A 13,552-nucleotide genomic window follows, 5' to 3' on the forward strand; every position below is an offset into this window, starting at 1 on the left:
GGCAGGACCCTTTGAGCATAATTGAATCCCTGTGAATTAGGAGATTTTGAAATCTGGTCATGGCAACACATGCTATTCCGATACTTTTGGTTGTTTCCTCCCCCAGACTTGAGGACTTCCTTACACATACACACTCCTGAGTATTCTGTGAAACAAACTCTGTGAACATCTGCAGATCAAGACCCTTTGAAAACCTCCAGATTTCTTTCTCTCTACAGTTCTTTTTCCTCTCTGATTCTCAGTCCTATAAATTCTAGCCAGCTGGGTCTTCTGCGGTTATTGGAAGAAGTAGTCAATTGATGTCAACTATATCCAGTTGCTCCAACTACCGCACAATTGCACTCATCTCACACGCTAGTAAAGTAATGCTCAAAATTCTCCAAGCCAGACTTCAGCAATATGTGAACCATGAACTTCCAGATGTTTAAGCTGGTTTTAGAAAAGGCAGAGGAACCAGAGATCAAATTGCCAACATCCACTGGATCATGGAAAAAGCAAGAGAGTTCCAGAAAAACATCTATTTCTGCTTTATTGACTATGCCAAAGCCTTTGACTGTGTGGATCACAATAAACAGTGGAAAATTCTGAAAGAGATGAGAATACCAGACCACCTGATCTGCCTCTTGAGAAACCTATATGCAGGTCAGGAAGCTACAGTTAGAACTGGACATGGAACAACAGACTGGTTCCAAATAGGAAAAGGAGCACATCAAGGCTGTATATTGTCACTCTGCTTATTTAACTTCTATGCAGAGTACATCATGAGAAAGACTGGGCTGGAAGAAGCACAAGCTGGAATCAAGATTGCTGGGAGAAACATCAATAACCTCAGATATGCAGATGATACCACCCTTATGGCAGAAAGTGAAGAGGAACTGAAAAGCCTCTTGATGAAAGTGAAAGTGGAGAGTGAAAAAGTTGGCTTAAAGCTCAACATTCAGAAAACGAAGATCATGGCATCCGGTCCCATCACTTCATGGGAAATAGATGGGGAAATAGTGGAAACAGTATCAGACTTTATTTTTCTGGGCTCCAAAATCACTGCAGATGGTGATTGCAGCCATGAAATTAAAAGACACTTCCTCCTTGGAAGGAAAGTTATGACCAACCTAGATAGCATATTCAAAAGCAGAGACATTACTTTGCCAACAAAGGTCCGTCTAGTCAAGGCTATGGTTTTTCCTGTGGTCATGTATGGATCTGAGAGTTGGACTGTGAAGAAAGCTGAACACCAAAGAATTGATGCTTTTGAACTGTGGTGTTGGAGAAGACTCTTGATAGTTCCTTGGACTGCAAAGAGATCCAACCAGTCCATTCTAAAGGAGATCAGTGCTGGGTGTTCATTGGAAGGACTGATGCTGAAGCTGAAACTCCAATACTTTGGCGACCTCATGTGAAGAGTTGACTCACTGGCAAACTCTGATGCTGGGAGGGATTGGGGGCGGGAGGAGAAGGGGATGACAGAGGATGAGATGGTTGGATGGCATCACCAACTCGATGGACATGAGTTTGAGTAAACTCCGGGAGTTGGTGATGGACAAGGCAGCCTGGCATGCTGCGATTCATGGGGTCGCAAAGAGTCAGACATGACTGAATGACTGGACTGAACTGAACTGAACTGTGTAACCAACTATACACGATTAATGATTTCTATTCAAGCTCCTCCATTTGATCCTTCATATAGTGAATAAATATGAAATGATGCCTTAAGGTATTCGTTTGCATCATCCAGAAAAATAAAGACTTTTTAAAATATGAAAACACTGAGAAATCTAAAAGTGAATTGACTTAAAGCTTTTTCTAAAATTAACATAGAAGCAGCCTAAATGTCCATCGACAAGAGGAATGGCTAAAGATGTTTTACATTTATACAGTTGAATATTACTTATCCATGAAAACAAATGACACAATGCCATTTGCCACAACATGGACGGACCGAGAGATTGTCATGCTCAGTGAAGTAAGTCAGACAGAGAAGGAGATATGTCATATGACATCCCTTATGTGTGGAATTTGAAAGAAATTATAGAAATGAACTTACAAGACAGAAAGAAACTCACAGAGAACCGATTTACAGTTGGCGAGGGGAGGGCATAGTTAGAAAGTTTGGGAAAGACATGGACACACTGCTATATTTAAGATGGATAACTAACAAGGACCTACTGTATGGAACTCTGCTCACTGTTCTGGGACAGCCTGGATGTGAGAGGGGCTTGGGGGAGAATGGATGCATGTTTGTATACGGCTGAGTCCCTCCACTGTTTACCTGAAACTATCATAGCATTGTTCATCGGCTGTACCCCAATACAAAATTAAAAGTTCAAGTAAATAAATAAAATTAAGAGGAAAAAGTAGTTATTAGATCACTTCTCAATCATAATATAAAACTTTCAGGGTACAAATTTCTTTTATTATTAAAACTGCAAAATTTTATACTCCACAACATTGTTTCACTAAAGCATATAAAACATAAAATTATCATTCTGCTTTTGCTGCTCTTTCATGAAATGACTACAAAATATATAAATACTGTTTAATATTCAATAGAAAAATTGAAGTTTCTTTATGTATATCAAGACTTTTATTAAGATACCTGCCTGCATTTAATATTATTTTCATTTTGATTGAAGATATAATGTCTTACTAACAATAGGACTTCAAAATATACTGCTGCTGCTGCTGCTAAGTCACTTCAGTTGTGTCCAACTCTGTGCGACCCCATAGACGGCAGCCCACCAGGCTCCCCAGTCCCTGGGATTCTCCAGGCAAGAACACTGGAGTGGGTTGCCATTTCCTTCTCCAATGCATGAAAGTGAAAAGTGAAAGTGAATTCGCTCAGTCGTGCCTGACTCCTAGCGACCCCATGGACTGCAGCCTACCAGGCTCCTCTGTCCATGGGATTTTCCAGGCAAGAGTAGTGGAGTGGGTTGCCCTGTTCTCTTCCAAGGGATCTTCCCAAGCCAGGAACAGAACCTGCATCTCCTCCGTCTCCTGCTTTGCAGCTGAGTTTTTTACCAATCTAGAAAACTCATCCTGAGTTATTTTCCCCCACTGATTAATTACAGAACTAATTGTTCACACAATTTGAATGTTTCCTATTTATATATGCTTTTTCCTGAGGATAGTTTGAAGTTATTTACACTTCAGTCATTAATTTAAATAGTTCGTATCACAAAAATATCAGGTTCAAACAAGACACAGAGAGTAGCAACTTCACTTGCTGATTGACATGCATTTGATTGATCCATGCAGAATGTGCTTCCAGAAAGGCTTTAGGGAGGTTCACACTGACACACAATGTACTAAGATGAAACACGATTAAAACTCAATTGGGTCTGGTGAGCTGCCTGCTCTTTCACTCCTGTGTCCCTATCCTACCTTCCTCCAAAGGTCACACAGTGTTACTCAAACACCCTAATTCTTTGCAAGAAAAAAATGGACCCATCAGAGAGAGTCAAATTTTATTGAGACACATGGCACTGAATGTTCTAGAATGTCACCTGTGGGAATTCTGACCATTCATGGATCTGCAATTTGGGCAGTTTTGCTTCTGGCAGATGTATTTCATGTGACCACCTGACCATTCTTAATTATACCTCTTTGCAGACTCTTTCTTTGCTTTTTAAAAAGGGGAGATGTTGACTTCCTAATCACAAGTTCACACAAAAGAAATAAGAGCTGGAATTTATGACACTAGCGTTGCAGGAGCTTAGAAAATGCTGACGAAAATGCTGAAACACTCTGTGCTGTGGGACTAGCACACGCCGGCCATCCAAGATAAATAGCTTTAAGCACCTGGAGCAACCAGGGAGAAAGCACGGCCTCTAGCCAGGCCACCATCACATTCACCTTCTCAGGGACCCGGCTCAACTAAGGCCTAATCGAAAGGTCATTTATGCCTACATATGACCTCTTGATTTGACCTATTTGGTAACATTAAAATTTCAACTGATAAAATTATATTCACTGAGTTTTACCAAAGTCTCCATTAGTTTAGCAAATTTGCCAGTGCAGGAGACATAAGAGACGCAGGTTCATTCCCTGAGTTGGGAAGATCCCCTGGAGGAGGGCATAGCAATAATAATAATAGTAGGCATAGAGTTAGAACCAGTAAATGGATTTTTCCCATGGTAATTACAGGTCCTGACATTTACCTGAAAAGGGAAAATTTAGAGGAAAACATAAGCAGTCAAAAACATCGGCTTAGAGTGCTTGCTTCAGAAGCATGTACACTAAAGCTGAAATGATACAAAGAATTAGCATTTCCTCTAAGTGAAGATGACATGCAAATTCTAGAAGTGCTCCACATTTTAAAAAAACAGACAAACATTGGCTTAGATGCACAAGGAGGACAGAAAGATGCCTAGATACACAATATGATCCAAATCTCTCCTTCTCGGAAACAAGGAAGAAATTATTTGTTTTGTACAGAATGCCCTCCATGAGCTAGCAGCAGGACCCGGCTGGAATCAGAAATGGAAGCAAGTGCTGAATCAATGCCTCTTCTAAACCACAGTGACCTCTCTCTGTAGACTCTTCTTTCAGATCCCCTGGAGAAGGAAATGGCAACCCACTCCAGTACTCTTGCCTGGAGAACTCCATGGACAGAGTGTCCTGGTGGACTATACAGTCCATGGGGTTGCAAGGAGTCGGACATGACCGAGTGACTAAAACTTTCAAATATTTACATAATGAGGATTGAGAGATGTATCGGAACTGCCCTTTAGAAGCCAAAGATTTCCTTTTGGCCCTAAGGAAATAAAATTCTATTTCTTGGGTGCCTGGAAGCAGCAGTCTGGAGGAAAGGAGTGAATAAGTGTAAGGCCTTCCTGAGATTGGATTACTGAGATAAGCTTGGGGTGGAATGAAAATGTATCTCTTACCCCATAAGTACAAATGACAAATCTTTTATGTTTCACCATTTCCAAGGTATGGTCGTTTTTTGCTTCCCTGACTGTTGCTAAGGTGTTATTTGATCCCTATGAAAGTGAAAGTGAAAGTGATAGTCGCTCAGTTGTGACCCCACGGGCTGTAGCCCGCCAGGCTCCTCTGTCTATGCAACTCTCCAGGCAAGAATATTGGAGTGGGTAGACATTTCCTTCTCCAAGGGATTTTCCCGACCCAAGGATCAAACCCAGGTCTCCTATGTTGCACGTGGATTCTTTACCATCTGAGTCACCAGAAGTCCATGCGGCCCCTATGCACCTTTCTCCGCAGCTCAATTTGGCTCATTCCTTTCTGTTTGGTTCGCTTAGTTTATCCCTATTGTTTCCCAACACCAAGTTCAGGTCTCACTTTCTCCAAGACACCTTGCTGACCCTCCCTGGAGTGGGCTGGGGGTTCTATACGAAAGCCTGCTCAGTCACTGTCATAGTGGCTATTAGTAATTATCACACTGCATCTCCATTGTTCCGTACCACTGGGCAGTGAACTCCTAGAGCACAGGGTCTGAGTTTTCCATCTCTGTCTCCCGGGGCATAGTGGATGTTCAGAGAAGACTTTAATTGATGAAACTCCAGCCCTATCTCTTTTCTGACACCATCAGAGTCTGTGCTGGGTTCCACACAAACCCTTTATTATCCTCTCATGAAGGAGTCTTAGAATGCAAGCGACAGAGGCTAGGTTCCAAAGATAACAGTCCACCTACTTTGATGCAAAATAAACAGTGAGGCATCATTAAGCCACCCTAACTAGTAATAAATGGCTTGTGAACACCTCACATCAGATTACAATTCATAGATGTCTTACCAATCTGAAGTTGCCAGTGTAGATGTCTTACCAATCTGAAGTTGCCAGTATAGATGTCTTACCAATCTGTCTTACCAGTCTGATTAGCTAGCACCCATGGATCAGGAAAAAGAAAGTTCTGTGGAATAGATATGTCCCCAAAACACACGAAGACAAATATAACCTTGGTCATGTGTGTGCATACTCACTCAGTCATGCCTGACTCTTTGGGATCCCGTGGACAGCAGCCCACCAGTTTCCTCCATCCATGGAAATTCCCAGGCAAGAATACTGGAGCAGGTTACCATTTCTTCCTCCAGGGGATCTTCCTGACTTAAATATCGAACCTACGTCTCTTGTGTCTCCTGCATTAGCAGGTAGATTCTTTACCACTGTGTCCCAAAGGAAGTCCTGGCTCATGTGAATTATGAAATTATGAGAGCTCCACCCCTATCACTGACAGCAGATGCTTCCCCAGATTACCCATGTTAAACCCAAAGATATGAGGTGAGAGAAGCAACTCTCAAGAAACCCAAGTTAAATGGTACTTTAATATAATACAAGAGTATCTCCCTATAGCAGATTTCTAGAGACTCCCCTCCAAGATGTGCTAACACAGACAGGTAAGGTATAGTAAATTTAGGAACTACCTACTGCTTTTGTTAAATCCACATAGACTTATTTGTTAGCAAAGCCCACCCTGTTTTCCTGCTTGGGATTTTTAAAAAAACTAGCTGTTTCAGTCAGTTCAGTTCAGTTCAGTCACTCAGTCGTGTCCAACTCTTTGCGACCCCATGAATCGCAGCACACCAGGCCTCCCTGTCCATCACCAACTCCCGGAGTTTACTCAAACTCATGTCCATCAAGTCAGTGATGCCACCCAGCCATCTCATCCTCTGTTGTCCCCTTCTCCTCATTCAATCTTTCCCAGTATCACAGTTTTTTCCAATGAATCAGTTCTTTGCATCAGGTGGCTTCAGCATCAGTTCTTCCAATGAATATTCAGGACTGATTTCCTATAGGATGAACTGGTGTGATCTCCTTGCTGTCCAAGAGACTCTCAAGAGTCTTCTCCAACACCATAGTTCAAAAGCATCAATTCTTTGGCACTCCGCTTTCTTTGTAGTCCAACTCTCACATCTATACATGACTACTGGAAAAACCACAGCTTTGACTAGACGGACCTTTGTTGATAAAGTAATATCTCTGCTTTTGAATATGTTGTCTAGGTTGGTCATAACTTTTCTTTCAAGGAGGAAACATCTTTTAATTTCATGGCTGCAGTCACCATCTGCAGTGATTTTAATACTATAAACCCAGATTACAGTCCCAATTCACAGAGCTACAGTAGGAGTTGAGTAAAATTGGTTGAGGAAATAATATCAAGAGAAATTTGACATGATTAGTTCTCAGCCGAAATGAATGAAGGGTTATGCCTTTGTTCCATGGTTATTAAGGTGAAAAGCATACAAAATGGATTAGAGGATCAGGTATGCTTGTGTTGTTGGACTGGACTCTTTCCATGTTTCATTTGGGCATTAAATGCTATGATTCTAAGACAAGAGTCTCAAAACAGCCTTTTTCCTCAGGTTCCACTGAGGACATCTATGAACACCCACGTGGAGGGAGCCACCCTGTGTGCCTTATCTCCTGGCAGTCGGGTGTGTACAGAGCACCAGCCAGGAGTCATCACCTCCTCTAAGAAGGAGCAGAGATGCCAGTGCAGGTTCTCAGAATCAAACAGAAGATGAAGAGATTAAAAATCAGAAGCAAAGAGAGATGAGGGTTTTAAATCAAAGTGCTGTGCACTGTTCAGTATTTTTAAACATCCACTTTCTCCATGCAGGTCAATGCTGATGGCATGTCCTTAGTAATTCAGTCTTGTGAAACTCCTGTTTGATGCTCAGTTTTGTTGTGGAACATTTGCATTAAACTGTGTGAGGCTGTGGATTCTGCATCGGGAGCTGGGTGGGGAACATAATGGTCAGGCTCCCACCATGCCGCCATATCACACTTGGGCACGAGCAGATCTCTGCATTGAGTTTGCTCCAGCGATGATGAGAAAAAGTGAGGACCTCAACCCAGCACGTCCACCAAAGTGAAATATCTGCCAGGATTCCCAGGGGTGTTTGAAACAGAAGCTAGCATGAGAGAAATGGACCTTGACAAGGGGTGAAGGATGATTAAAAGCATCAGATATGACAGTCAGGGTGCAGCGTTGCCTGAAGTGTGGCAATGCTACTCTCTCATTAAACTCCATGAGCAACAAATGTCAACCTTTTAAGCTTTAAGGAGTCACTTTGGCATGAAGGTAACTACCTTAGGCAACAAAATACAGTAATTTTTCTGAGATATCAAAGCCTCTCTTTCACTACTTTCTGGATGAGATGAATCATAAGAACATTTCTTTTCTACACTGACGTCCCCCATGGACCCCATCCAAGTCCGATACCAGCTTTCCGTGAATGTGAATTACTGGTGCATGGACAAGAATGATGAGAATTCAGTGGGCCTGCACATCCAATGTCTCAGTCTTTGGTGAAAAAACCATCAACATCATGCAAAAGGCACCCAATTAAACACATGTGGGATATAGCATAAGGAAAAGTTCTACATGTAATAGAAAGTGAGCCAGCCCTCTTGGGAAAATAGAGCCCATCAGTAAAATGGGTTTTATTTCTACTCTGAAATTACTGGCTAAAATCAGAAAGCAAACATGAAAGAGAAAATGGGAGAGATGAGAGAATTTCATTATATTTGCATTTTTAATTCATCTACAATTATTTTTGTAGGCTGTCAGATGTTTTTTCCATTAGAATATGGAATTGGTCCAATGTTTTTATTTAATAATAGATATGTTATGGAACCATGCAGAGATATCATGCATGTATTAAGGACTTTGTACTTTTTATCCTACAAGCACTGAGAAAAACCATTGGAAGTTTTTATTAAGGGCAAGGCATGATTAAATTTACTTCAGAATCTAAAAGAACATTCCCCTTAGAGTACACAAAATGGATTAGAGGATCAAGTGTGCTTGTTGTTGGACTGGACTATTTCCATGTTTCTTTTGGGCATTAAATGCTATGATTCTAAGATGAGAGTCTCAAAACAGCCTTTTTCCCTTGTATATGAGTCATATGAACTTGACTAAAAGTAGCATTCTGTAGAAACTCTTCAAGAAATGGTTTTACACTCTCCAAAGAGGCAAAGAACAGCTCTGAATTTATAAAACAACACAACTTGCAAGAGGCCAACAGAAAATTCAAACAGAGTATTCAACAAATTCTGCACCAAATAGAGTATCTGTGTTCTGTTTTCAATGCCTTTCAGAATATCAAGATTTCAAAGAAGTCTATATGACAGCTGCAAAGATCATATTGTGTTATAGGTCACTTTAGAAATTGTACTATATATAGATAGATAGATGGATAAATCAGTTGCCAAAACTACTAATTTTAATATAGACCATTTACTAAAAAGCCATTTACTACATTTTAGTATAGGCCATTTACTAAAAGGATGGGAGTTGTGTGGATGAACTCAGTTGGTTCTTTCACCGAACCAAACTCAAGGCAATTCTGTGAATCCTCAGATGTATATTTCCCCTGGTCAATCAATTATGAAGTTCTGGGTATCTATTGCAGAGTAACAACTAACTGGATTAAAACAATTGTTTGCTATCTCTCACAGTTGTGGCAATTGATGAGTCATCTGAGACTCTGCATCTTAGGGTCCCCATCCATTGAGGGAGGTCAGGGCTGAGTCTGGAGATGTCTGAAGTCTTCTTCACTACATGCCTGCCATTGGTGCTGGATGCAAAATGGGTGGAAAAGTTGGGGGTAGACCAAGCATCTCTTTCCATTTGTTAAACAGTCTTGGAATCCTTGCATGTACAGTGGTTTCAAGAGTTCAAGCATCATGCATGGCACCTGAATTACACCAGAGCAGGTGATGTGAGGAAATATGCAGAAGTTTCAGAAGTTTCATAGTGTCATTTAGGTTTCTTGTAACTTAGTCTCAGGAATCAGCATCACTAACACTGCATTCTCTTGGTTACACAGGGTCAGCTTGAACTAATGCGAGAGAAGGCTACCCAAGGGGGATGAACACCAGCAGGCATGGTTCATCAAGGCCATCTGGTAAACTAGCTTGTTGTTCAATCACTAGCTTGTGTTTGACTCATTGCAACCCGTGAACTGCAGCATGCCAGGCTTCCCTGTCCTTCACTCTCTCTCAGAATTTACTCAAACTCATGCCCACTGAGTCAGTGACGCCATCCAACCATCTCATCCTCTGTTGCCCCCTTCTCCTCCTGTCTTCAATCTTCCCCAGCATCAGGCTCTTTTCCAGTGAGTTGGTTCTTTGCATCAGGTGGCAGAATTATTGGAGCTTCAGCTTCAGCATCAGTCCTTCCAATGAATATTCAGGGTTGATTTCATGTAGGATGGACTGGTTTGATTGCCTTTCATCTACTGGAGGCTAGTGGAGCAAAGAAGATGTGATGATTAAAGAAGTACAGCTTTTCAGCCCAGTTCTTTTGAAGGAAAGGGATGCATGCTACACGGTAGATCCGTGCTGTGATATCTTACTGAGCAGATTCCACAGAGGAAGCCAGTTTAACTAAAGAGGAAACTCATTTATTACCATGTAATATTTCTTAATATTTTGGGAGGAAACAGAGAGTAAGACAGGTACTGAACATTGCTATTTCTTGCTCTCACAAAAGGATTAAATAAAGGGAATATCTCTTGGAGTCCATAGGTTAAGTTTACTTGATGAAAGTGTCAGGAATGGCTATTTACTGCCAGGAAATGAGGGACCAGCCCAGTGATTAGAATCCTTCAGATTCTTGAATAGTCCCAGCAGTCAAGGAAGCTGGTAACTGATTTATCTGTAAACCAGAAATGTCACTTGCCTCTATCATCGATCAGGAGGATGTCGTGTCAAGATGCTGTAACGTGTGCTGCCTGGTACAAATTATCTGCAATGGATGGATCTGTTTCTCCTCATTTTCTTCATCCTTTAGAGGTTAATGGACACGAGAATCACTCCAGAAACCCCCAAAGCCCCAGGGCTTTTGTGTTGTACTCGGTAGCTATCTAAATCCTCATGATTACAGAAGTTGAATCTCAATTTAAAGAAAAAAAATTCCAAAAATACTTTAAAAGTACCATCTTTTTTAACTTGTTGTTCAGTTGCTCAGTCGTACCTGACTCTTTGCGACACCATGGACTGCAGCACACCAGGCTTCCCTGTCCTTCACCCTCTCCCGGAGTTGCTCAAACTCATGTCCATTGAGTCGGTGATGCCATCCCACCATCTCATCCTCTGTTGTCCCCTTCTCCTCCTGCCTTCAATCTTTCCCAGCATCAGGGTCTTCTCCAGTGAGTCACCTCTTCACATCAGGTGCCAAAGGATTGGAGCTTCAGCTTCAGCATCGTCCCTCCTGATGATTGATTTCCTTTGGGGTTGATTTCCTTTGGGAATCACTGGTTTGATCTCCTTTCTGTCCAAGGGACTCTCAAGAGTCTTCTGCAGCACCACAGTTCAAAAGCATCAATTCTTCAGTGTTCAGCTGTTCTTATGATTCAACTGACCATCCATCCATAGCCACTGGAAAAACCACAGCTTTGACTAGAAGGACTTCTGTCAGCAAAGTGAAGTCTCTGCTTTTTAATATGCTGTCTAGGTTTTTTTTTTTTTTTTTTCCCCAAGGAGCAAGCATCTTTTAATTTTATGGCTGCAGTCACCATCCACAGTGATTTTGGAGCCCAAGAACAACCTCGTGACAAACTGGTTTGTCTTCAGCAGTACAGAAGCATAGAGGCTGCAACCCCACATGAGAGTTTAAGCCAGGAAAGAAAAATGCCCATGTGATTGGAATCTGTGGAAGGAGAATCTCCGTGAGCACCAGGAGTGATTCCAAATTCTGGAGAAAAGCCAGCAAAGCCCGAGGCCCCCAAACAAGGAGGGCTTAAATGCTCGGGGATTGGGGGTAGTCTCAGCCATGGAGAGACCCACCCAGCCCAAACGTCGCCAGTGAAGTCTGTGTCTGTAGAGGAGAGCAACTTTGCCACCTGCTGGACCACTGGAGACCCAGGGAGACACAGCAACAAGCACCAGGACAAGAAGGATGCTGTGCATACACAGAAGGTACAAGCACGTGAGGACGGCTGGTCTATAGACCGGTTTTCAGGGGATGGGACTCAACATGGATTTGCAGACGCAAAGTTGTCAGGCTATGCATGTGACCTGTATTTAAGCTTTTTGTCTTTTCCCACTTCTAGAAGTCTGGAGAGAGTGATGTTTATAAACTGACTGCGTCTTGGAGCAGTTTAACAGACAGGTGTGGATATTCGAGGTGAGCAGCTCATCTCCACCTGGGGGACAGGAGAGCAGCCAGAGGCAGGGCAGGGCAGCAACGGGGCTCATTGCTCATTACTCACAGAGTCCTCTTGTGTTGGGCAAGGGAGCTCTGCGTCACCTCCAGGGAAGGGTGTGTGGGGTTCTAATGCCTTCAGGGTCCAGTCACCCTCATGCCTCACCCAGGGGCCCCAAACACGTTAGTGAAATGGTAGTGAGAATGCACATTCAGGCACAACCCCACCTCTCAGGACACAGAAGCCTCAGGAACAAATGTAAGTCTGGCTCTGAGTTGACTGAGTCAACACAAGGACCGTTCACAGCAGCCGTGCGAGACTCTTAGGGAACACACTCGGCACTGTTCCTGGTTGGTTCACAATCCAGGTGCTTTTTCTCCTTATTTCATGTTTAGTAAGTCTCCCCAGATTCCCAGGGTTAACAGAAGAATGCAGTGGCAGGAGAGCCCTGCCCTGGGGGCTTTAGGACTTGTGTCTATAACCTTGTAGTTTTACAGCTGTGTTGCCAACTCTGTCCATTTGGAGTTCATCCTCCTTAAGACAAAACACAGGCTTTGAACCAGCAGATCTCTGACCTTCTGTGGCATTTAGATGAGACCATGAATGACCATAAAGCATAAGCAGATTAGTGTTGACTCCATTCCTTCATCATTCACTTATTCCATATGTGTCGTTAAAGCCTGATCTGTGCCCGAAAGTCATGATAACAGAGGTGATACCGTATAGCCTGGGTCCTCAAGCAGCCCCACAGTCATGAAGGGATAGAAGCACAATATCTTTGATTACATTCATTGATATATTAAAGGTAATTAATGCTTAAGGTTTATTAGAAAAAAGGAAGACCTCTGACTGACACTCACAATCAGACATCATTTGGGTCCATGGCTGTCAGAGAGCCCACACCCGCAAGGCACCTGTGATTCAGGAGGAGAGTCCCCAGGCGTCCCTCAGGGCAGCCTGTGGGAGGTCAGTGAAATAGGAGCTCCTCATATGAGCAGGACAGATTAAAGTCCTACCACCTGCTTTGGCACGCTTCTGAGAGGTCATTAAACCCTGAGACAATGATAGGACTCAACTCAGAAAGGAAGATGTCTAAATGATACCCCCAAATCTGAGACTGTAATAAAAATGTGACAAACGCTCCACACAAGATGTGATTTTCCCGCAGCCACAGTCATGTCCGATATTACGTTTCATTATCTCAGAACTCTGTGAGCTACACAGATGAGAACAAGTGAGGTTCTGAGGGTTGAATCTTCTCAAAATTTCCCAGCTGGTGATGGTGTTCTTCAATTTCTTTTAGTTGGAAATGCTGTCCTATTTGTTGAAACAAAGGATGCCAACCCCACAGGGCCTTCGGTCAGTTGCTGATTTTACATGGGATACACCGCATCAGGGTGTGTTATCATAACACCCACCGACAATTCCAACAGAAGAGCTTC

General features: G+C 42.6%; 1 non-coding gene across 1 annotated transcript; it reads left to right on the top strand.

Moving 5' to 3' along the window:
* Positions 1 to 4,208: 4,208 nt before the first annotated feature.
* LOC147350067 (U6 spliceosomal RNA) lies at positions 4,209 to 4,313 on the top strand. The gene has a single exon (XR_015149319.1). It is a non-coding gene; the product is annotated as a U6 spliceosomal RNA (small nuclear RNA).
* The last annotated feature ends 9,239 nt before the right edge of the window (positions 4,314 to 13,552 follow it).

The sequence above is a fragment of the Bos grunniens genome, chromosome 20 (assembly GCF_055505025.1).
Source record: "Bos grunniens cultivar Pamir isolate PY7600 chromosome 20, Bosgru_T2T1.0, whole genome shotgun sequence".
NCBI lineage: Eukaryota > Metazoa > Chordata > Mammalia > Artiodactyla > Bovidae > Bos > Bos grunniens.